This window comes from Tachyglossus aculeatus, chromosome 21 (assembly GCF_015852505.1).
Source record: "Tachyglossus aculeatus isolate mTacAcu1 chromosome 21, mTacAcu1.pri, whole genome shotgun sequence".
NCBI lineage: Eukaryota > Metazoa > Chordata > Mammalia > Monotremata > Tachyglossidae > Tachyglossus > Tachyglossus aculeatus.
In genome coordinates, this window is record NC_052086.1 from 2,220,669 (window position 1) to 2,245,174 (window position 24,506).

Genomic DNA, 24,506 nt, shown 5'->3' on the forward strand with positions numbered 1-24,506 from the left:
ACAAGTTAATCAGTTCATGTCCCACCTGGGGCTCAAAGTCTTAATCCCAATTTTACCGTTGAGGTAACTGAAGCATAGAGAAGTGAAGCACCTTCCCCAAGGTCACCCAGCAGACAAGTAGCAGAGTCAGGATTAGAACCCAGGTTCTTCTGACTTTCACCCCGACTCACCCTCCGTTACTCTTCCCCAACTGAGTGCTCTAGAGTAAGCACTCAATAAGTAAGATTGATTGAATAAGTGACTTAGAATGGATCATCCGCTAGACTCTAAGCTTGTTATGGAAAGTGCTTGGGAGAGTCCAAAAAAGCAATATAACAGAGTTGGTAGACACGTTCCCCACCCACAAGGAACTTACAGTTTAAAGGGGGAGGCAGACATTAATATCAATAAGTATTTTACAGCTATGTACACACGTGTTGTGGACCTGAGGTGGGGAGATAAATAAAGAGAGCAAATCAGGGTGACGCAGAAGGGAGTAGGAGAAGAGGAAACAAGGGGTTAGTCAGGGAAGGCCTCTTGGAGGAGATGGGCTTTCAATAAGGCTTTGAAGGTGGGGAGGGTAATTGTCTGTCAGTTATGGAGAGGGAGGGCATTCCAGGCCAAAGGCAGGATGTGGGCGAGACGTTGGCAGCGAGATAGATGAGACCAAGGTACAGTGAGCAGGTTGGCATTACAACTACCACAACTACTACTACTACTGTTAGTACGGGCCTGTGAGTCAGAGGTCATGGGTTCTAATCCCAGCTCTGCCACCTATCTGCTATGTGACCCTGGGCAAATTGCTTCATTTCTCTGGGCCTCGGTTACCTCATCTGTAAAATGGGAATCCAGATTGGGAGCCCCATGAGGGACATGGAATGTGTCCAACCTGATTACCTCGCATCTACCCCAGCGCTTAGAACAGTGCTTGGCCCATAGTAAGCCCTTAACAAATATCACAATTATTATTATTATTACAATTATTATTACTAGCCTTGCTTGGGACAGGGCCCCAAAACCTGGCCAATGGCCCAGTACAGACCCTGACTCCTTTCTCCCCACGTTCCCAGGAGGCAGCAGTTATAAGGTCTCCAGAAGGCAGCAGGGGAGGGGTGTTGTGGTTATATCCCCCTCTATTTCTGCCTTCCCCAGACATGAATATAAGCAAAATAAATAAATTACAGATATGTCCAGAGTGTTGTGGGGCTGAAGGGGTGGGGAATATCAAGAGTTTCAAGGGTACAGATCCAATTGCAAAGGTGACTCAGAAGGGAGAGCGAGTAATCTTACTTAAATCATCCCTCTGCCCAGAGTCCTTTGCTAAGCTCTCACTTTCCCTATTTACTCATTCAGTCTGCATCATCTTTGCCCTTGGCGCTGAGCCCCTTTAGCATTTTTATACTCTCGCCACCCGGAGCCCCACAACACTTCTGTCCATATCATCATCATCATCATCAATCGTATTTATTGAGCGCTTACTATGTGCAGAGCACTGTACTAAGCGCTTGGGAAGTACAAATTGGCAACATATAGAGACAGTCCCTACCCAACAGTGGGCTCACAGTCTAAAAGGGGGAGACAGAGAACAGAACCAAACATACTAACAAAATAAAATAAATAGAATAGATATGTAGAAATAAAATAAATAGAGTAAAAAAAATATGTACAAACATATATACATATATACAGGTGCTGTGGGGAAGGGAAGGAGGAAAGATGGGGGGGATGGAGAGGGGGAAATATCCTTATTCTGACCCATTTCCCCTACCTCTAATACATTTTTTGTCTGTCTCCCCGTCTAGGCTGCAAACTCCTTGTGGTCAGGAATCGTTTCTACCAACAGTATTGTACTGAGGGCTGAGGACAGTGCTCTGCACACAGTAAGTACTCAGGAAATACCACTGATTGATCGATTTTGGGCTGAGATGCCAGGCCTCCTTCCTGAGGGCCTGGGGTCGTTTGGGTCGGCCTCCCCTGAGGATCGCAGCTATGGACGCTCAGGATGGAGACCAAGTGGCCCGCCGTCCCCTCCCTCAAACAGAAAGCACCAAGGTCTAGTGGAAACAGCACAGAATCAGAATCAGGAGAATCGGGCTCAAATCCTGGCTCCGCCACTTGCATGCTGTATGACTCTGGACAAGTCACTTCATCATCGTCATCATCATCATCTATGGTACTTCCTGAGTGCTTACTACGTGCAGAGCATTGTCCTAATCCCTTGGGAGAGTACAAGTCAACAGAGTTGGCAGACGTGTTCCCTGCCCACTATAAACTTATAGTCCAGAGGGGGAGACAGACATTAATATAAATACATAATCTATAATCTATAATTTAAAGATACGTACATAAATTCTGTGAGCTTGAGGGTGGAGTGAATATCACTTAACACCTCTGTGCTTTAGTTTCCACATCTGTAAAATGGGGATTGAATTCCTGTTCTCCCTTTCCCTTAGCCTGTGAGCCCCACTGTATCTACCCCAGCTCTTAGCACAGAGCTTGACCCAGAATAAGTACTTAACAAATAATATAATAAAAATAACGACCATATCAAAAGTAAAAATCTGTATAGTCATCATCATATTTTTATATAATTATATGATCATTCTAATTATATTGGAATATGAAATAATACTTAAAACATGTTATTATTATTACTACTGTTAGAGTTGGTCTCACTCCCCCGCCCCCAGCCCTCTCCTCGCCCTATTCAGTAATCTCTCTTCCACCACTCCTCTTTCCCACTCACTCCTTTCCTCGTTTCTGTGACTCTCCTCTGACCTGTCCCCCAGTCTCATCATCATCATCATCAATCGTATTTATTGAGCGCTTACTATGTGCAGAGCACTGTACTAAGTGCTTGGGAAGTACAAATTGGCAACATATAACCCTTAACCCTCTTCAACTGAGGAGGCCCAAGCGGGGCCTGGTAGGGACTGGGGTCTCATGGGGAGGGCTCCTGGTCTTCCCCAGCTGGGCTACCAGTGTGTTGTCCTAGAAGCAACATGACCTAGTGGACAGAGCACAGCTTGGGAGTCAGGAGGACCTGGGTTCTAATCCCGGCTCTGCCAGTTGTCTGCTGTGTGACCTGGGACAAGTCACTTAACTTCTCTATGCCTCAGTTATTCTCCTGTAAAGTGGAGATTAAGACTGTGAGCCTCATGTGGGACAGGGACTGTGTCCAACCTGATTAGCTTGTATCCACCCCAGTGCTTTGAACAGTTCTTGACACATTTGCTTAACAAATAGTGTTAGGATTATAGTTATAATAATAATAATAATAATTATTGTCTGGCTGGCGTTTGAAACCATAAGGCTATGCTCTCTGACATGTCCCATTAGACGTTCACTAGGACTCCCACCTCCTTCTCTGCTATAATGGCTCAAAGCCACAGATTCTACATCCCAACCATGGAATGGTAATTTCACTCCCTCATCAGCACATACCCCTGAGCACATTTAACCTCTTCAGAACCTCCCCTGCCCTTCTGGCCACCGGCAGCAGGAATCTCACGGTCTCTGGGTCGAGAATTTCACCCCAGAGAGGTCCAGTGATGGGCCTCATTGCTCCATGCCGGCCTCGGGGTGGTCCATTTGAGGCATCTCAGGAAAGGACTGAGGCAGCCAAGTCACACTAAACCCTGGGCCGAGTTCCTGCATCAATAGTGTAGCTGTATTCCCTTGTATACATGTGGACTTTTATGGGTAGATTTATCTGAACATTCAGTTATTGAATCAGGTGTTCTGTCCTGGCGTGTGTGAACTGTTTTCTATAACTTTCACTTCCTCTTCACGATTTCCACCAGTCTCCCCGCTTAGACTGGAAGCTCTAGGGGGCAAGGATTGTGTGCATTATTATTATTATTATTGTTAGTAGTAATAATAATGGCAATTGTTCAGCGCTTACTATCTGCCGAGCATTGTACTAAGCACCGGGATAGACATAAGATAATCATGTCCCACATGGGGCTCACAGTCAAAGTAGGAGAGAGAGGAGGTATTGAATCCTCATTTTGCAGATGAGGTAACTGAGCCCCAGAGAAGTTAAGCGACTTGCCCAAGGACACACAGCAGATAAGTGGTGGAACTGGGAGTAGAACCCATGTCCTCCGACTCCCGGGCCCAATCTCTTCCCTCTAGACCATTCTGCTTCCCAATTCTATTTTATTGTCCTCTCCCAAGCACTAAGTACAGTGTCGCGCACATAGTAGGTGCGCAGTAAATGCTACTGATCGATTGAGCGGGTGCCTTGCTATTCTCGTACTTTTCCAAGAACTCAATCCAGTGCCGAGCACCCAATGGGTGCTCAGTTCATACCACTGACTGAAAGACGGAAGAGTCCAATCATAGAGACCAAAGGAGTAAGCACTGACTGAGAAAGAAGAGTCTTTATTGTTGGAGGGATGGATCCTGGGGCCCGAGGCTTGAAAGTCGGGGGGACAATGGAGCCAGTCCCTCACTGTGTGGACACCTGGGCCCCGGAGACAGAGGTGGGAAGGAACCAAGGGAGATAAGGGGGCTGCAAGGGCCCCGGGATTAAGCGCACTCGGATGGGGACAAGGACTTCTCGACGACCTTCGTTTCGTGGGTGACCTGGCAGGTGAAGGTGTTCTTTTCCCTCCACTGGGCCGAGGTCAGGGACAGGTAACTGCTGGCCACATACTTGTCCTTCTGCTTGGTGGGCTTGGTGGTCTTCACGCCCTCAGACACGGTTGCACCGTTCGCCTTCCAGGTCACGGAAACGGCGCCGGGGTAGAAGCCGTCCACGAGGCACACCAGGGTGGCCTTGTTGGAGTCTAGCTCAGCGGCAGATGGAGCGAACAGATTCACGGTGGGAGGTGACTTGGGCTGACCTGAGGGAGAGTGGGAGGGTGGTGAGAGGAGGAGCCAGGGGGTGGGAGGGATGGGAGAGGAGGAGCCAGAAGGCAGGAGGGAGGTGAGAGGAAGAGTCAGAAGGAGGGAGGGAGATGAGAGAAGGAGCCAGAAGACAGGAAGGAGGTGAGAGGAGGAGCCAGAGGGAAGGTGGGAGGTGAAAGGAAGAGCCAGATAGTGGCAGGGAGGAAGAGAGGAAGAGCCAGAGACAGAGGGCCTCTTGGAAAGTTGAAGACAGGGGAAAGGAAGTAAAATCCATAGCCTCACCCTCTGAAGGCCAACATTCAGGATTCCGGTTCGACCATTTAACCCTATGTGTCCCTGACCCTTTAGTTTTGACTGGTTTTGCCCCTGAAGGGCACATTCCCCGTGCCCACTTACTATAATCTACTGTCACTGGGCCCTCTGGGGCAACTGGTCAGACCAGGAACAAAATCTTGCTCCTCATCCTTCCCTTCTTCCCTCACATGGTCCGGGTCTCCAGTCAGGTTGGATCTAAGATCTATCTCTCTGCACAAAATGGCCTCTTTCCTGCTCCCGCCCCAAAGTTCCTCCTCCTCCTCTTCCTATTCCCACCCTCCCAGCTCACGGGTCCTTTGCCCCGAGGGACGCTGATCCTATCAGCTGTTCGTGGGGGCACAGCTGCCATCCTGAGCGTCTAGTAACCCCTACAAAGACTCCTACTTCGGTTCACCTGAACTGTCCAATGCTCTGGTGGTGGTGGTGGGTTGTTGTAGGGGGGGGAATTCTGTCCCATGGGACAACTGACCTAAACCAACTGGGGCAAGATGGAGTTCCACCGTCTCTGCTTGGTTTTCCCCAAAACTCAATGCCCCAGTTGCTCACGGAAGAGGGGCCGCTTACCCCTTTTCACCAAAGCCCCTCTGACTTCTCCAAAGATTCCAATCTCGATGGAGAGGGGGGTCTCCTGATCCCCTCATTCTTACCTTCACGTAAGCAGATCTCAGGCAGCCCCCTGAGCTCCCTTTCCTGTCTCAGCCCCATCACCCTTTCACCCCGGGGCCAATCTGCCTCCCCACCAGGACACTGGCTCCTCAACTTCTGTCTGAGGACCCGTGCTAAGTCCCAGCTCATAGCCGGGGCAGGTGGGACCAAATTTCTGAAGGGATCTGCTCCCTTCCCAGTTTTTTCCTTTGGGAGCCCTGAAATCCAGCTCAAGGTCCTTCGTTCCTGCCCCATTCCCTGCTCTCCTCCCAAGCGAAGAGACCAAGCCGGCGGGAATCTTGGGGAGCAGCCAGCACAGAGACGCCAGGGGTGAACCCTGAAGTCACAGAATTCGTTGGAAGGTTGGTCTCCCTGCAATGTGCTGCTGCAACTCTAGCCAAAGACCCCCTCCATGGGTCCCTTCTCACCAGAGACCCTTTTCTGGATTCCGGGATGCAGTAAGTATTTCCACTCTATCTCAGTAGGATGCACGAGACAAGCCAGCCCCCACCCCAGCTTTGACTTTGCCATTGAGCTCTCTCCCAAACCCCGCCGGGGGAGCCTGGTTCCTAATCTCTAGGGGTCCCAGGGGTTCCTGGGGGCCAGAGACCCAGCCTCCAGGAGTCCCGAGGGCTGGGAGTTCCAGGGGCCAGAGGTCCAGCCCGGACAGTGTCCACTAGTTAGGGAGAAAATGCCTCTGTACCTGTTGGTTTGGAGGGCCACGTATTCCTGCAGCCTTAAGCAATGAACTAAACCGCCTCTCCCAACCCCTCTGGTATAGCCACTCTGGCTGAGGCTGGCACTCAGCTGGCTGAGCCAGGAGAAACCTGAAAGCTAGAGAGCTTGCCCACTCCTTCCTACACCTGTGGCCCCCAGTGCCAGGCAGAGTGACCTGGTGGGAGACCCACAGGGAGGAGCGGGTGGGCTGGGGAGGCAAAACTTCAGAGTTCCGCGAATAAACAACCGAAAATCCCCCCGAAAATGCCCAGACAAGGTTGGCAGTTAGCGCTGGGGTGACTTACCGAGGACGGTGAGGAAGGTCCCGCTGCCAAAAGCATACCACGGTGACACAGCGTCGGGCAAAAACCCCAGCCACACCTGCTTCCTCCCCTGCAGGACCAACTGGCCCGCACCCCGGGGGGCATGGCAGTCAGGGGGGCACGGCTGGGACTGCCTGCCCTTCCCGGGGCCTCTCCGGATTTGAGAGAGGCAGCAGTGCAGGGGCTGGGGCCAAAGCTGGGCACCCTCTCGGAACCAAAACTGGGTTCCGGGGAGTTTTGGTTGGGACACCAACACTATGGCCAGGACACCAGCTTGGGTCTCTCTGCAGGGCAGAGAGGGCAGAGTCCAGAGCAGAAAATTCCCAAAGCTTAGAACAGTGACCAGCACCTACAACAGTGTTTGGCACATAGTAAACACTAAACTAGTACCATAATTAATATAATTATTAGGATCCCAATTTGATCTTGCCTTGGTTCTTGCTCTCTCTCTCCTCTCTCTCTCTCATCATTGGCTACATCATCTTGGGTCAGATCTATGGTTCACCAGACCAGACACCTGTCTGGACACCCAGTCAATCAGTGATATTTATTAAGCACTAATTGTGAGCAGAGTGCTGAACTGAGTGCTTAGAAGAGTACAATGCAACAGAGTTGGGAGACATGACCCTTGACCTCAAGGAGCTTACACACCTTCATGGTTAGCGACGGAACATTCATACAATCATATTTACTGAGCACTTACTGTGTGCAGAGCACTGTATTAAGCGCTTGAACATCCAGCAATACCCTAGGCTCCCCCGTCTCTGTTTGTGACTCTCTGCGGTGACCCAGCGTGGACCATCCCACACCCCTGACCCTCCCATCTCCATCCCTGACTATTCCACAATGTTCCAGCAAGGTCAATCCCTCACCCCTGACTCCCTCAAGTGACACTTTCAGGCTCAGATCCAAAGTTCATCCAACCCAAGACTCTGACTTCTATCAACCTATTAATTCCCTTTGAGTCAATTAATGGAATAAAATCTTCCCTAAACATGAGACTCATCAACAACACAATTACTGCATTACTAAAACGTACAGTCTTATCAACTGTATCTCCAAAACAGACACCGAGATGCTTAGCGGAACCGTGGGTTAGTTGCCCCCTTGATTACCCGCCCTTATGATTTCAGACTGAACATCAACAGCCCAGATTCTCACCTCTCCATCCCTCTCTCTCCCCCAGCAAACCAGCATGGACCATTCCATACCCCTGACTAGCCCCTCTCCATCCCCGTCTGTCCCCCAGTGACCCAACACAGAACAACGCACATCCCTAACTCATCCCTCTCCATCCCCGTCTCTCCCTCAGTAACTCAATACAGACAGTCCAACATCCCCGACTGTCCCTTCTCTACCCCTGACTCTACCCTAGTCACCCAGCATGGACATTCAACAATAGATTGTCCAAATCCCTCTGGATCTGATGTCAGTTTCTTCAGAAATCACCAAACCGCTCAACTGTCCATGCATTTTCCCGGGTTCTCGCCCTTCTTACCTGAACCAGTTTCCACAACTCCTCTGGAATGATGTCTTGCGGCTTTCCAACCGCAATCCCCGAGTGCGGACTTCCTGGAACCCGTTCCTTCAAGGATCTTCGCTCCCCAGCAACACTCCAGCCTCCCTGCCTGGCACAGGGGGATGGGTGTGGGAGGGGCAGGAGTGGTTGGCATCAGCATCAAGTCCTGTCGGGCCTCAGGGTTCTTCCATGAAGGCTCAGAGCAGGGCAGCCCAGACCCTGGGTGGGATTATCAGCCTGGGAGGCCAGGTTCCCACTCCCTAGGGATTCCCCGGTCAGGTGTCAAGGGGAAAGAGAGACCAAAGAGGCTGGGATCCAGACCTAGGGTGGCTCAGTGGCTACCCAGTGGCTCAAGACTTCTCCACGGACCTCCCCTGGTTTTCCAGCATCCTTGCCCAGAGCCCAGCCAAGCCCCATCCTTCTTGCGCCGCAGGTCGATGGGGCCGGCAATGGATGGGAGGGTCTGGGAGACCAGGCGTTCACTCCAACGGATTTCCCTCCCAACGTCTCTGCTGCGGTCTGTGTCTGTGTCCAACTGAAATCTCTGACCCCTGCCCCTCCACCTTGACGCTGGATGGTCCCGCCCCCCACGGGGCTCCACCTGCATCCGGGCCAGGCCTCAAGCCGGGAACTCAGTGGAGCACTGAGCTGTAACGCTACACAGCCGTTGGGTGGGGGATGGAGAGAATGGGGAAGAACAAGAAGATCCCTGGGGACAGTCCTGCTTTCCTCCTCCTCCTCCCCATCCCCCTCAGCTCCTCCAAGAACAGGCCTGGCCAGATATTTTCACCACACTCCCCAAACATGATATTCTATGCCTTTGAAGTGTCCTTGCCCAAAGCTTCCCCTCCCTGGTCCTGAATCCCCAGCAGAGGGGCTGGACAGTTTTCCTTGACCCACACAGACAGTGGCACCGACCCACCTTTCTCTGCTCAGCCTCTCCTCCTATCCACCGTCACCCCTGTTTCATCTCCCTCTCCTTCTCCCCCTACATCCTTCTGGCTTTCTGCCACAGGTTAGACTGGATGCTGTCATCCTTGGCTGGGACAAAAGAGCTACAAAGGCCTGGTGGCTTCAGTGGCCCACCACCCTCCTGCCCTGCTCTATCCCATCACCAGTCCTCCTCCAGCTTTGCAGCCCTCCCTAGAGCATCCCTGTGAATGCAGCACCGAGTGGGCAGTAGAGGCTGAGAACTACAACTGAACCACCGTTTCGGCCTCCTTACTGGCCTCCCTGCCTCCAGCCTCTCCTGCCTTCAGTCCATTCACCACAGTTCTGCCTGGACCATCTTCCTGAAACACTGCTCAGCACGTTTCCCTTCAAAACCCTTCAATGTTGGCCTATTTCCCTCTTTTACTATTGGCTCCAAAGCTTCCCACTGGCTCCTTCCACCTTACTCATCAGCTCTCTTCACCCTGACTCCCACTCTTCGCTCCTCCCAGGGCCACCGCTTGTCTGAGCCCCTCTCACCTTGCCCGCCTCCCGTCCATTGCTCAAGCTGTCCCAGGCGCTTGGAACCCCTTCAAATCTGCCAGACCCTAGCCCTCTCCATTTTCAAAGCCCTCCTACAATCCCACCTCCCCTAATTAATTATTGATACTCCAGTTTATATCAACCCTTCAGTTACCAACTGCACTTTCTTTTTTTGTGGTACTTGTTAAGCGTTTACTACATATGGAGCACTGTTCTAAGCACTGTATCTATCCTGACAGAAATTTAATGAGGTTGGTCACAGATCTTGTCCTATATGGGCCTTCCAGTCTAAGTAAGAGGGCGTACCCCCAAAGAATTTATGTACATATCTGTAATTTATGTTATTTATTTTTATTACTTTATTCACATTAATATCTGTCTCCCCCTCAAGACTGTAAGCTCACTGTAGGCAGATAATGTGTCTGCTTATTGTTATATTGTACTCTCCCAAGTGCTTACTACAATACTTTGCACATAGTAAGCACTCAATAAATACAATTGAATGAATGAATGGAGTAGGATTTAATCCCCATTTTGCAGCTGAAGAAACTGAGGCACAGAGAAGGTAAGTGATTTGCCAAAGGTAACACAATTAATCACACTTATTGAGCATTCACCTTGTGCAAAGCACTGCACTAAGTGCTTGGGAGAGTACAATATAACAGAATTGGTAGACAAGTCTAGTAATCTAGAGATAAGCTCACTGTGGGCAGGGAACACAATAAGCAATTGGCAGAACCCAGGTCCTTTGACTCCCATTCCCATGCTCTTTCCACTAGGCCATACTGCACTTTTTTATTTATGCCCAAGACCTCTAAATGGTTTACATAGACCTTACGAAAGCATCTGATACCATCGGTAGATCGGAGCCCTGGAAATTTCTTAACAAATTTTACTGCCCTGAAAAAATCGTCAGGATTCTAAGACTATTTCATGACTACAAGGTTGTCTGAGTGCGTTTGGTCTGATCCATTCCCCACTGCTAGTAGAATAAAGCCGAGAGGCATAGTGGGCCCGGTTGGGTTAAATTTATTCTACGGAGTTTTGGGGAAAGATGCAATGAGAGTCTTGGATGCAGGTGTTAGAATAAGCTCTGCGTACAGTAAGCGCTCAATAAATACGATTGAATGAATGACATTTCCACACTTCTAGGAAATTCTTCCACCTCAACAGATTTCAAGCAACGGCCTAAGTCCTAGAATCCGTCGTTCAAGAAATGCTGTAAGCAAATATCTGCTCCCAGATGCCCCAAACCAAGAAGATATGCAAACAATGGTAAACCACTTCACCAAATCAGCCGGAAGCAGCGTGGCTTAGTGGATAGATCTCGGGCCTGGTGAGTCAGAAGGACTTGGGGTCCAACCCATGCTCCACCATATGTCTGCTGTGTGACCTTGGGCAAGTCACTTAACTTCTCTGGGCCTCAGTTACCTTATCTGGAAAATGGAGATTAAGAGTGCGGATACAAGCAAACCGTGTTGGACGCAGTCCCTGATTCTTATTAATAATAATAGTAATAATAGCAATTGGAGTATTTAAGCGCGTACTACGTGCCAAGCACTGTACTGAGTGCTGAGGTAAGAACAGATGATCAATTGATAAATGCTTGTTAAGCAGAAGAATGGGAGACCGTTCTTTCCTGATCGCAATAGGCCATACAGATCTTTCCTCTGCAACTGACGACCACCCCACTTCATCTGATATTCTCCCCCCAAATTATGCTGACCTTCCTGATTCAGGTTTCTACGTCCTTGTCTATCACTGCATCATTGGTCAGTGTCTGCCTAGGTAGGAGGATTCTGTGACAGCATTTAGCTCGGAGTGGCCAGGATGAATTTTTGGTTGTGTGTGTGCAGGGGGTCCTGATGAAGGCTGATACATGACCTCGGTTTTCTTTAGAAATATTGTCAGTCATAATAAAAATAATAATAATACTAAGTATGGTAGTTGTATAGCGCTTACTATGTGCCAAGCACTGTTCTAAGCACTGAGGTAGATACAAGTTAATCACATTGGACACAGTCCTTAATCATTCATTCATTCAATCATATTTATTGAGCACTTACTGTGTGCAGCGCACTGTACTAAGTGCTTGGGAAGTACAAGTTGGCAACATATAGAGACGGTCCCTACCCAACAGTGGGCTCACAGTCTAGAAGGTGGAGACAGAGAACAAAACAAAACGTATTAACAAAATAAAATAAATAGAATAAATATGTACAAATAAAATAAATAGAGTAATAAATCCATACAAACATATATAAATATATACAGGTGCTGTGGGGAGGGGGAGGAGGGGGAGAGGAAGGAGGGGGCTCAGTCTGGGAAATCCATGTGGGGCTCACAGTCTCAACCCCTATTTTACAGACGAGATCACTGAGGCACAGAGAAGCGAAGTGACTTGCCAACGGTCACACAGCAGACGTGGCGGAGCCAGGATTAGAAAGCATGACCTTCTGATTCCCAGGCCCATGCTCTATTCCCTACCCTATGCTGCTTCTCCAGAGTCCAGAGTCCAAGATTCCTGGGCTCTAATCCACCACCTGCCATTTATGGGATTTGGGGTGAGTCACTTCACTTCTCCATGCCTCAATTTCCTCTCCAATAAAATGTTCTCACCTTTCCCCTAGTCTGAGAATCCCAAGTAGGACAAAGGCTGCAACTAATCTGACTGTATTGTATCTACCCCAGTGTTCAGTACAGCGTATAGTAAGCACTTCCCAAATTCCACAATTATTACTGCGTTTGTTATAACATGAGGTTATAATTCTCCCAGGGGAAGAGATTGAGTGTAATTAGCCTGGCCTATGCAGGTTTTTAAATAATTGTAGTACACGTTAGTCCTTACTATGCTCCAGACACTGTATCAAGATGTGGGGTAGATACAAGGTGATTGGTTCAGACAAGGTCCCTGTCCCACAAGGGGTTCACAGACTTAACCCCCATTTTACAGATTAGGTAACTGAGGTACAGGGAGGTGAAATGATTGCCCAAGGTCACACAGTTTCTTCCAAATGGCTATGTGTGTTAGTTCCCAGGACAATCCAGCTTCCAGGCTGTTTCCAGGGCAGCCACAAACAGCTCCTCCGAGCATGCCTTGTTCTGCATCTCCTCTCCCCAAGGCTTGAAGACTCAGCTTGGGTCTCTTAGTCAGTCAATATTATTTATTGAGCACTTACTGTGTGCAGAGTTTATTGTACAATTGGGAGAGTACAATATAACAAATATAATGGACATGTTCCCTGCCCACATTGAGCTTATGAGTCTGGAGGGGTATGCGGATATTCATATAAATAAATGAATTATGGCTATGTACATTAGTGATGGGCTGAGGGAGGGGTGAATAAAGGACGCAGAGCAAAGGAGACAGAAAAGGGAATGAGAGAAGAAAGAATGAGAGCTTAGTCAGGGAAGGCTTCTTGGAGGAGATGTGCCTTCAATAAGGCTTTGAAGGTGGGGAGATGAATGGGAGGAAAGGGGGACTCAGTGGGGGGCCTTGACCATGGAGGGTGTAGAGAGAGGGGGAGATGGAAGAGCTGGAGGGGAGGGGGAAAGCTGAGAAAAATGGGGAGAAAGAGAGAGATAGAAGAGGAAGAACAGGGCTTCCTCCTTGGCTAGCTCTGATGCTGCTGCCCCTGATCACTGCTTGGACCCCTAATTGCCCTGCCTTCAGCTTGTTGGGTGGTGGGCAGACCCTAAGCAGTTCTGTCCAAACTGGGGCACCTGTTCACCTCGTTGTGAGTCCACGCATCTGTGCATGCGAGTGTGCCTAGGCATGTGTGTGGGTGTGCATGACTATCATCATCAATCGTATTTATTGAGCGCTTACTGTGTGCAGAGCACTGTACTAAGCGCTTGGGACTATGTCTGCAGAGCAGGGGCCCCAACCATCTCCTCAGGGTTCACCTCTCCAGCCGACGGATGTGGTCTGGGAGAGAGTTGTGTCCCCACCTGATCGCTCTGCTGGGCTCTTTCACCCCGGGGATCCCCCGGGGCTGGAAAGCTGCAGGGAGGGGAAGTCCCGGGTTCGTGGCCTCAGCCCGTTGTCCCTCGGGACTGTCACCCTGCACAGCTGGAAGCTGGGTCTCAGACAGCTTGGCAGCCCGGGGACCTGCAGAACGGAAATCCGAGGTTATTTTGGGGCCGAGTGCCGTTCCACGTGAAGTCCCCACCCCTGCACTGGGGGCTGGTGGATGGGACACATCCCAAGCCCGGCCCTCAGAGACTTTTCTGTCCCCGGCTCTCACCAGAGGGGACACTGCTTGGGGCCTGGGATCCTGGAAACTTCTGTGAGTCAGCCAAGGATGTCAACTGGGTTCCACTGGTCACTCTGGGGATACAGTCAGGGATGCTCTAACGTCGGTTCCTTAGCAACAACCCCTGGGGGGGTGGCCTCACTGGCCCCCCTGCCGGGGACACTGTCCCCAACTCTGGCACCTGCACACTTGGGGAGGCATGTACTGGTTGCCCTCCTGGACACTCACTCTTCTGGTTTGGGTTGAACCATCCAACAATCCTGACTCCCATCCAGTGACCCATCACTGACCATCCGACACCCCCGACTCTCCTCCAGTGACCATCCCACACTTCTGGTCCTCCCGTCTCCATCCCAAACTTTCCCCCAGTGATCCAGCACAGACCACCCCACCCCCCTGACTCTTCCCTCTCCATCCCTGATTCTCCCCCAGTGACCTAGCACAGATCAGCCCGTACCCCTCTCTCCCCTCCCCATCCCTGACTCTCCCCTAGTGCCCCAGCATTTACCATCCAACACCCCTGATTCCCCTCTCCATCCCTGACTCTCCCCCTCAGAGACCCAGAAAGACGGTCATCCATGGATCGACCCAAAAACCTCTGGACTTGGCAGTGTTTCTGACAACACAATTCCCTGTAGGAATGGATTGCTTGCTATTTTGTTCACTCTGTGTTGGGAGAAGACACGTCTCCTGCCTTTTGTTCTGACCCTACGTCTTTCAAGTTTCACTGGGGCAAGACCAGTTTGGATGTTGATGGTGATGGTGGCGGGGAAGCGTTCTGTGCGTCAGATACTCCCACATCCAACAGACTCATTACACACCTGGCCAGGCACTCTGAGTCTGGTGGACCTGCCTAGTCACTGGGGCTTGGCAACACCCCAGCCTGGTCCTGCCCTACCTCTGCCTCTGATGAGGGCAGGCTCGCATACAGAAATGTTGTCCTCTGTCTGCTGTAGCCAGCAGGGTTAAAAATACTCCCTCATTGTCCCCTGGTGGTAGAAGCCACGGGATCTCGGCTCCCAGGCCGAGAAGTGGGATTTCTTAGCTTTGGGCACCCTCACCCGGTGAGCCTGGAGGAGTGGGATCCCCTACCCTCACTCCTCCCATCCTTCTGGACCCTCCCCCATCTGCCCTGGGCCTCAGGCCTGGTGTGACGTGGCCCCAGGTCCTGAGTTCTACCGACCAGGCTCCTCCCATGGCCGGTTACCCCCACTGCCCTTGGCTACCACAGTGTGACAGATAAGCAGCATCATGGGACCTCAACGGGGGCACAGGTCATTGGGGTAGGGGGGCTTTCCGGTCCCACCCCCAGAGTCATCCCAGCTCCATGTCGTTTCCTGGCTCTCCACCCCATGGGGAGTGAGGAGGGGTCTCCGGTTGAGTGCTTGGGAACCCCAGAGCCTCCAGGAGGCCCTGAGGTTTTCTCCGAGAGATATCCTGGGGATCCCTCAGTAGAGCTGGGAGTGGTTTTCTGAGAGGGCAGGGGACTGCTATGTGTCTGCTGTTGGACGTTGGTCAAGTCACTTATCCTCCCTGTGCCTCAGTTAGCTCATCTGTGAAATCGGGATTAAGGCCGTGAGCCCCACGTGGGACATGGACTGTGTCCAATCTGATCATCTTGTATCTAACCCTGCGCTTAGTACAGTGCCTGGCACATAGTAAGCACAAAACAAATATCATTTTAAAAAGCAGGAAGAGGGGAAAAGAAATCGGGATTAAGGCCGTGAGCCCCATGTGGGACATGGACTGTGTCCAATCTGATCATCTTGTATCTAACCCTGCGCTTAGTACAGTGCCTGGCACATAGTAAGAACAAAACAAATATCATTTTAAAAAAGCAGGAAGAGGGGAAAAGAGGGGAAGGGGGAAAAGAGGGGAGTTAGAGAGGAGAAAGATAAAGGTGATCAGGAGGATGAGGAGCTGGAAAGAAAGAAGTGGCAAGGGGAAAGAGGGGAGGGGAGGAAGGGAAGGGGGAGGCTGGATGTAAATGGAAAGAAAGCAAAGGTGAGGGAAGATGGAGAGGAGGGGGAGGAAGAGGGGGAAGAAGTGGAGAAGAGAAGAAAGGGAAGGGAGTGGAGGAGGAGAGGAGCAGAGAGGAAAGAAGAAGAGAAAGAAAGGAAGGAGGGGGAGGATGGGAAAGAGGAGAGGAAGAAAGGGAGAAAGAGGAGGCAGTTTTCCAGAAAGCCACATCTGGGGAACCACCTCCCACGCCCCGGCCGTATCTCGGGGTTCCGATGAGCCCCGGTGTAGCCGGATAGTGGGAGCAGAGGCTCAGGGGTCCGGATGCCTATGTCTCTGTGCCTCAGTGACCTCATCTGTAAAATGGGGATTAAGACTGAGCCCCATGTGGGACAACTTGATTACCTTGTATTCCCCCCCCAGTGCTTAGAACAGTGCTTGGCACATAGTAAGCGCTTAACAAATTTATTATTATTATTATTATTATTATTATTATTATTATTACTATTACTATTATTATTATTAGCAGCAGCGCTGACCTCCAGGGCAGCCAGCAGGTGTCAGCAGAGCCCAGGAGATGGGCGCTCCCCTGGCTTGCAGGGACGGTTGGAGGGTGGATTTTTGGTTTTTTTGGATTATTTGTTTTTTATTGCATTTGTTTAGCGCTTACTGTGTGCCAGGCACTGTGCTAAGCTCTGGAGTATATACAAGATAATGAGGTTGGACCCAGCTATGTCCCACGTGGGGCTCACGGAGTAGTGGTTAGAGCACAATCAATCAATCAATCGTATTTATTGAGCGCTTACTGTGTGCAGAGCACTGGACTAAGCGCTTGGGAAGTACAAGTTGGTAACATATAGAGACAGTCCCTACCCAACAGTGGGCTCACAGTCTAGAAGGGGGAGACAGAGAACAAAACCAAACATATTAACAAAATAAAACAAATAGAATAGATATGGACAAGTAAAATAACTAGAGTAATAAATATGTACATACATATATACAGGTGCTGTGGGGAAGGGAAGGAGGTATGACGGGGGGGATGGAGAGGGGGACGAGGGGGCAAGGAAGGAGGGGGATCAGTCTGGGAAGGTCATGAGTTCTAATCCTGGATCTGGCACTTGTCTGCTGTGTGGCCTTGGGCAAGTCACTTCCCCTCTCTATGCCTCAATCACCTCATCTGCAAAATGAGGACCAAGACCGTGAGCCTCTGTGAGGACCAAGACCATGACAACTCTGGGAGTAATAATAATAATAATAATAATAATAATGGTATTTGTTAAGTGCTTACTATGTGCAAAGCACTGTTCTAAGCGCTGGGGAGGATACAAGGTGATCAGGTTGTCCCACGTGGGGCTCACAGTCCATCCCCATTTCACAGATGAGGAAACTGAGGCACAGAGAATTGAGGTGACTTGCCCAAGGTCACACAGCTGACAATGGGTGGATCTGGGATTTGAACCCACGACTTCTGACTCCCAAGCCCGTGCTCTTTCCATCGAGCCATGCTCAGAAGGTCATGGGTTCTAATCCCTCCTCTTCCACTAGTCTGCTGTGTGACTTTGGGCAAGTCACTTCACTTCTCTGGGCCTCGGTTCCCTCATCTGTAAAATGGGGATTGGGATTGTGAGCTCCACATGGGACAGGAACTGTGTCCAGCCCAATTAGCTTGGATCCACCCCAGCAGTGTCTGGCAAAGTAAGTGCTTAACAAATACCATAATAATTAATAATTAAACGCCATTTTACAGATGAGGTAACTGAGGCACAGAGAAGTGAGTTGACTTGCCCAAGGTCACACAGCAGAGAGGTGGCGGAGCTGGGATTAGAACTCAGGCTCTTCTGATTCCCAGGCCCGGGCTCTACGCTTAGTCCATGCTGCTTCTCAGGACAGGATCCCAGCTCCGCCAACTGCCAGCTGTGTGACTTTGGGCAAGACACTTAACTTCTCTGCGCCTCAGTTCCCTCATCTGTAAAATGGGGATTAAGACTGTGAGGCCCCAGTGGGACAACCTGATCACCTTGTAACCTCCCCAGGGCTTAGAACAGTGCTTTGCACATAGTAAGCGCTTAATAAATGCTATCATTATTATTATTATTGGTGAGGGAGAGGGGCTAGTGGGTTGTTTTCAGAATCCTGTAGATTGTGAGCCCCACGTGGGACAGGGATTGTGTCTGGCCTGATGAATTTATAACTACACCAGTGCTTAGAACAGTGCATGACACATAGTAAGCACTTAATAAAATAAAATTATTATTATCATTATTATTACAAGCCCGTAACCTGGTCATTAACCTTGACTCATCTCCCTCCTTCAATCAGCATATTCCATCTGTCACAGAATCCTGTCAGTCCCACTTTCACAGCATTTCTAGAATCTGCCCTTTCCTCTCCATCCAAAATGCTACCACGTTTGGTGGGGGGGACATTTATATGAATACACTTCTAATTTATAATATACAATTTTAAGACAGGGACATAAGAGCTGAGGGTTTGAGGGTGGGGTGAATTGTACTCTCCCAAGCTGAGTACAGTGTTCTTCACACAGGAAGCGCTCAGTAAATACTACTGATCGATTGATTGGAGTGCAGGTTCCGTATCTTTCCCAGGATGGTGCCTGCACACAGTATAGCAAGGAGGCTTGATGGTGGAGAGGAGGTTCCCTATCTTTTCTTTAGTTGTATGTTCCCGAAATCTCCAGGACAGTGGCCTGCACACAAACCCTTCAAAGCTCTACTAAGAGCTCACCTCCTCCAGGAGGCCTTCCCACACTGAGCCTCCTCCTTCCTCTCCCCTGCAACCTACCTCCTTCCCATCCCCACAGCATCTGTCTATATATTTGTACAGATTTATCACTCTATTTTACTTGCACATATTTACTATTTATTTTGTTAATGATGTGCATATAGCTTTAATTCTATTGGTTCTATTTTGATACCTGTTGACATGTTTTGTTTTGTCTGTCTCCCCCTTCTAGACTGTGAGCCCGTTGTTGGGTAGGGACTATATATGTTGCCGACTTGTACTTCCCAAGCGCTTAGTACAGTGCTCTGCACACAGTAAGCGCTCAATAAATACAAGTGAATGAATGAATACATCACGGAAGCTGTGACGAAGATGGGGAAAATGTTGATGGGGGTGGTGATTATGATGGCGGTGGTGATGCTGCTGCCCGGAGCCCACTGGAGGGGTGTTAGCTGCCCCCAGCCTCACCTGTGCAAAGACGGAAGAGTGCGAGGAGAAGGTGGAGGAGGACAAGAGGAGTGCGGGCCATTATGGAGACAGACCCAAAAGCTCTCCTCTCCGAGGCCCCAGCTCCAGGGCTGGGCTCCCCCCAACTCTCTCTTATCTCCTCCCCACACCCCCAAATCACCCCAAAACTCCACATGCAAATCTGCTCCCCCCATCTTTGGCTGCTCCTGATGAAGGCATCACCCTGTCCGGCTCAGAGGGAGGATCCAGGCTGCACATAGCAAAAGGGGATCACTCTCTCTCCCTCCCCGCCTTCCTCCATGTGGCAACACTCCCCCCTAGTTCACCCAGAGTTTTGTATATTTTTTCCCGAGCAACAGAAACAGGCTCTCGGCTGGGTGACAATCAGTCACTGCCTGGTGCTCCAACACACTCACCTTGTATTTCCTGTCTTCCTCTCTCACACCAGTATAGCCTCCTCTTTGTTATTCCCGTGTGGATTCTCATTTTCCTGGAAGCCTCCAGTGCTGGATTTAATGGGCCAGTGGTGTCCACTTGGGATTCTTGGGGAAGCCTGGGTAACTGTGCAGTCAGAGGACATGGAGATCGCCATCCTAGATAGAGAGGAAAGAAGCGAATGGACACATGGTTTGGGAAGGGCTCCTGAATGAGGGGTGGTGAGGGAGTGGGGCAGCCCAAGGGGGTGTGAGATCAGGACTGTGGGCTGAAATGGCTCCAAGGGGCAGGAGTTGAGGCAGCCAGGCATGCAGATCTCTGAAGCAAGGGAAGAGAAATGAGTCACTATTTGGAGTATTCAATGTGGGGGCCACCCAGGCTCCTGGATATCATCTCTTCTCTGCCCCTGTCCTCCATAGCCCAGCTCCTCTGCTCGTTACAATTTGAGAAGCATTTATCCAGAGGATAATCAGGACAGGAAGTGGGAACAGCTGAGTGGGGAGGGCAGAGGCAAAGTTGAGCCTCTGCTTGTTATAGGGAGCAAATGGGGGAGGCTGCTTTCTTGTCCTTTGCCCCTGATCCTTTTTCAAGCCCACGGGGCCTTCTCAGATTAGGGACTAACTCTGGCGCTGGCACCAGAGGCAAACCCTGCTCCCTCCCTCCCTAACCCTGGCTGGTTCCTCTCCCCAGCCCCAACCTGGGCTCAGCATCCTGCTGCTGGGAGGGTTGGGGGAATTGGTAGCTGAGTTCACAATCTGTCCCCATGCCAGACTTTGGGGTGCCCAGTATTGTGGGAGACTCGGGTCCCACACAGTCCTTTTCTGGTGTTTTCCATGAATGGGGAATGAAATGAGGCCACCTGGCCCTTGGCCGTGGTCCAGACTGCCCTTTCTCAGGATCACTCCTCTAACCGAGGGCTCGATGGGACAGAAAGTAATGGAGACACGGCTAGGCGACTACGATGGGGTTCCCGTGTTAGGATAGATTTTATCCTGCCTCGGTGACCCCAGCACAGGCCGGTCATTTCCCCACAGGGTGTCTGGATAAACCAAAGATGGAAAAGAACAAGAGACAAAAGATTCCCTCGGGGAGGACACAACACCCTGACAGGCTAGACAGGAAGGAGTGGACACATAGGGTGCAACCAGGCGACCCCCACATTGTCCCAGATCTTTAGCATGCCTGTGTTACCACATCAGTGTGCTATGGTAGTAATGAGAACAAGGTCACATTCAGGGCCAGAGAAAAGCAACGGGGCCTGGGACACAGACCAGAGATTTGTACTGATGGAAAGAGAAGGCCTGAGGTGGGGAGTCCCAGGGTGGGAGAGCAGGAGTCCCGGGTGGGACCCTCTGTCCGATTTCCCCTCGAAACAGACTGAAGGCCATGGAAGGTCTCAGATCGTGTACTGTGAACACGTTGTGTTGACAGACTTCTCAAAATTAGGCTGTAGGCTCTGTGGAGGCAGACTCTGTATCTTTCCTGGTAGTTATATATTCCCAAAGATCCGGTCTGGCAATCAGTACACAGTAGGTAACTGGTGATGATGATGGTGGTTGCGGTGGGGATGCTCCTATAAGACAGACAATTGCTCTCGCCTCCTTCAAAGCCTTAGTGAAGGAACATCGCCTCCAAGAAGCCTTCCCTGGCTAAGCCCTCCTCTCCTCTTCTCCCACTCTCTTCTGCGTCACCCTGACTTGCCCTCTTTACTCATAACCCCCTTCCAGCCCCTGGGAATTTAATAATAATAATAATAATAATGGCATTTATTAAGTGCTTACTATATGCAAAGCACTGTTCTAAGCACAGGGGAGGTTACAAGGTGATCAGGTTGTGCCCCGGGGGGCTCACAGTCTTAATCCCCATTTTACAGATGAGGGAACTGAGGCACAGAGAAGTTAAAGTGACTTGCCCAATGTCACACAGCTGACAATTGACGGAGCCGGAATTTGAACCCATAACCTCCACAGCCTGGGCTTTTTCCACTGTCTGTAATTTATGTATTTATTTATTCATTTATGTGTATTAATGCCCGTCTCCCCCTCTAGACTGTGAGCCTGCTGTTATATTGTACTCTGTCAAGCGCTTACTACAGTGCTTTGCTCACAGTAAGCCCTCAATAAATACAACTGAATGAATGAATGAATGAATGAATGAATGGTGATAATACTGACGATGACAGTGATGGCAGCATAAGTTTTCTCCAAAGGGCCTGAACTTCACCCAAAGCCCCAGAGATGTGACGGCAGGAGATCTGCTGGGGCCCGGGGGACTGAGAATGAGTGTGGGATTGAAGGGGTGATTGGAGATGATGATGATGATGATGATGGCATTTATTAAGCACTTAATATATGCATTGCACTGTTCTAAGCGCTGGGGAGGTTACAAGGTGAACAGGTTGCCGTACGGGGGGCTCACAGTCTTAATCCCCATTTTACAGATGAGGTAACAGAGGCACAGAGAAGTTAAGTGACTGGCCCAAAGTCACACAGCTGACAGTTGGCGGAGCTGGGATTTGAACCCATGACCTCTGAGTCCAAAGCCCGGGCTCTTTCCACTGAGCCACGCTGCTTCGGGAGGGTCAGGATGCAGGGGAATCCGGGGGAGCTGGAGTGCAGTGTTCCCCTTCCCCATCCTGGGACAGGGAACCATCTGGCAGGGAGGGGGACGGGCCCATGGAGATGGGGTTTTTAGTCTCACTTCCCCATCTCCCTGTGTCACTGTGGGATCCTCGCTGCTGGTATACGACTGACAGTAATAATCGGCCTCATCCTCGGCCTGGGCCCTGGCGATGGTCAGTGTGGCCGTGCTCCCGGATTTAGAGCCGGAGAACCGGTCGGGGATCCCGGAGGGTCGGTTGCTATTATTATATATAACCTGCACAGGGGCCTGGCCAGGTTTCTGCTGGTACCACTGTGTAGCATAGCTAGAGTGAACCCCGGTACAGGTGATCGTGGCTGTTTGTCCCAGAGCCACGGACACGGAAGGTGGCTGAGTCGGCGCAGACGAACTCACAGAACCTGTTGGAGTGGAGAGAAGAGGTCAGTAAGGAGCGGACTGGACCCCTCCCTGTGCATCCTTATCCTCCCTGCTCCCTGCTGTGTCCACCCCAGGGTGAGGACATCGTCTCCCTGCCCAGGGCCCTTTGAGGAACGCTAGCTGCCCCCGGCCGCACCTGTGCAGAGAGCGAGGAGCGTGAGGAGGGGATGGAAGAGGAGAGAAGTGTGGGCCATGGTGGAGATGGACACAAGAGCTCTGCTCCCGGACACCCCAGCTCTGGGCCTGACCTCACCCACCTCTCTTTTATCCCCTCCCTACACCCCCCCGAGAGTCCCCCATGCAAATCTGGCCCCAGTCATTGACTTCTGCTGCAGGGGACATCAGACCATGGAAGGAGGGCTGAGCTCTCTCTCCCTCCCTCTCTGCTCCCTATCTCACTCTCTCTGCTCCCCTCAGCTCACGCAATTGATTCCTTTCCCTGACCAACAGAGAACCGGCTCTTGGATACATCAATCAAATACAACAAATACCATTATTATCATTATTGTTATTATTATTATTAGCTCTCTCCCACACCAGCAGGAGATGAATGCAAACAGCTCCTAACCCAGAATTCTCCTCTGGGAATCAGTCAATCAATCAGTCAGTTGTATTTATTGAGCGCTTACTGTGTGCAGAGCACTGTACTAAGCGCTTGGGAAGTACAAGTTGGCAACATATACCAGGGAATGACACCTTCACCCTCTACCTCTCCCACTGAAACTTTCATCAACTGTTCCGTGGTTCACTTTCGACCTCCGTTTTACCGTGAATTTGATTTTTTAGGAGGTCTTCACCCTTCCCCTCCTAGACGATGAGCTGCTCCCCCGCCCCCCGAGCACTTAAGCACTTATCTGTAATTTATATAGTAATATCACTGTGTGTCTCCCCCTTTAGACTGTAAGCTCATTGTGGGCAGGGAATGGGTCTTTTCTGTTGTCCTCTCCCAAGCACTTAGTCCAGTGCTCTGCACACAGTAAGCACTTGATATACCTGTATATATGTATATATGTTTGTACATATTTATTACTCTATTTATTTATTTATTTTACTTGTACATATCTATTCTATTTATTTTATTTTGTTAGTATGTTTGATTTTGTTCTCTGTCTCCCCCTTTTAGACTGTGAGCCCACTGTTGGGTAGGGACTGTATATGTTGCCAACTTGGACTTTCCAAGTGCTTAGTACAGTGCTCTGCACACAGTAAGCGCTCAATAAGTACGATTGATGATGATGATGATGATGATGATGAATCAATCGTATTTATGGAGCGCTTACTGTGTGCAGAGCACAGACTAAGCGCTCGGGAAGTACAAGTTGGCAACCTATAGAGACGGTCCGTACCCAACAGTGGGCTTACAGTCTAGAATGGGCTCACAGTCTGGATACATGGTGGGTCACCATGCACAGGAAACGGCGTGAAGTGTCTCCATTCTTCTTTTCTTCTCTTTCATATATCCTCCTTGTTGTCATTCTCCTTCAGGTCCTCGTTTTCCCAGATGCCTTCACCGACGGGCCTGATAGGTCCAGCGGAAGCCACACAAGAGTTCTGGGAAATCCCGGGATATCAGGTGGCAGCGTGGAGCTGGGATCATCATCATTACAGGTTTTTACTGAATGCTATCAATCAATCAATCATATTTATTGAGTGCTTACTGTGTGCAGAGCACTGTACTAAGCGCTTGGGAACTACAAGTTGGCAACATAGTTCGCTATGTGCAGGGCACTGTACTAAGTGCTCGGGGGAGTACTGTAACCCCGCTGTTGGGTAGGGACC

General features: G+C 50.3%; 1 protein-coding gene across 1 annotated transcript in view; it reads right to left on the reverse strand.

Annotated features, from left to right (window-relative positions):
- The window catches only part of LOC119942214 (immunoglobulin lambda-1 light chain-like), a 35,440-nt gene that overhangs the window by 3,482 nt on the left and 7,452 nt on the right, over positions 1–24,506 (reverse strand). The window lies entirely within an intron of this gene.